Below are 591 nucleotides of genomic sequence, written 5' to 3' on the forward strand. Positions count from 1 at the left end.
GGGGTGGAAGATTGGAATGGGGGGTTGAGGACAAATATGTGATACCTTAATCAATAAAGAAATTTTAAACTAATAATAATAATAAAAATAAATAACATAAAAGTCGAGAGAGAGAGAGAGAGAGAGAGAGAGAGAGAGAGAGAGAGAGAGATTCCATTTGAAAGACAAGGGGATATGGCAGTTCCATATATTCTTAATTCCTTCCTTTCCCCAAACCCAAATGTCATGAACATCAAAATGAAAAAAAAAAAAATTGTGCTTGCTTCAGCAGCACATATACTAAAATTGGAACGGCACAGAGGAGATTAGCATGGTCCCTGCACAAGGATGACACTCAAATTCATGAAGCATTTCATATTTAAAAAAAAAAGAAAGAAAGAAAGAAAGAAAGAAAGAAAGAAAGGAAGGAAGGAAGGAAGGAAGGAAGGAAGGAAGGAAGGAAGGAAGGAAGGAAGGAAGGAAGAAAGAAAAAAAGTCAACAAATAACCAAAATCACTGATTCCTGCCACGTTAGGGTACTGCACATGCAAGAAGACAGCAATCAAGGGACTTTGAGCAAGTGCCAGCAAATGTCAAGTTAGAGAAAATGCA

At 37.1% G+C, this 591-nt stretch overlaps 1 non-coding gene across 1 annotated transcript; it reads left to right on the top strand.

Annotated features, from left to right (window-relative positions):
- Positions 1 to 255: 255 nt before the first annotated feature.
- LOC118730950 lies at positions 256 to 362 on the top strand. The gene has a single exon (XR_004991677.1). It is a non-coding gene; the product is annotated as a U6 spliceosomal RNA (small nuclear RNA).
- The last annotated feature ends 229 nt before the right edge of the window (positions 363 to 591 follow it).

This window comes from Pipistrellus kuhlii, unplaced genomic scaffold, assembly GCF_014108245.1.
Source record: "Pipistrellus kuhlii isolate mPipKuh1 unplaced genomic scaffold, mPipKuh1.p scaffold_m20_p_3, whole genome shotgun sequence".
Taxonomy (NCBI): Eukaryota; Metazoa; Chordata; class Mammalia; order Chiroptera; family Vespertilionidae; genus Pipistrellus; species Pipistrellus kuhlii.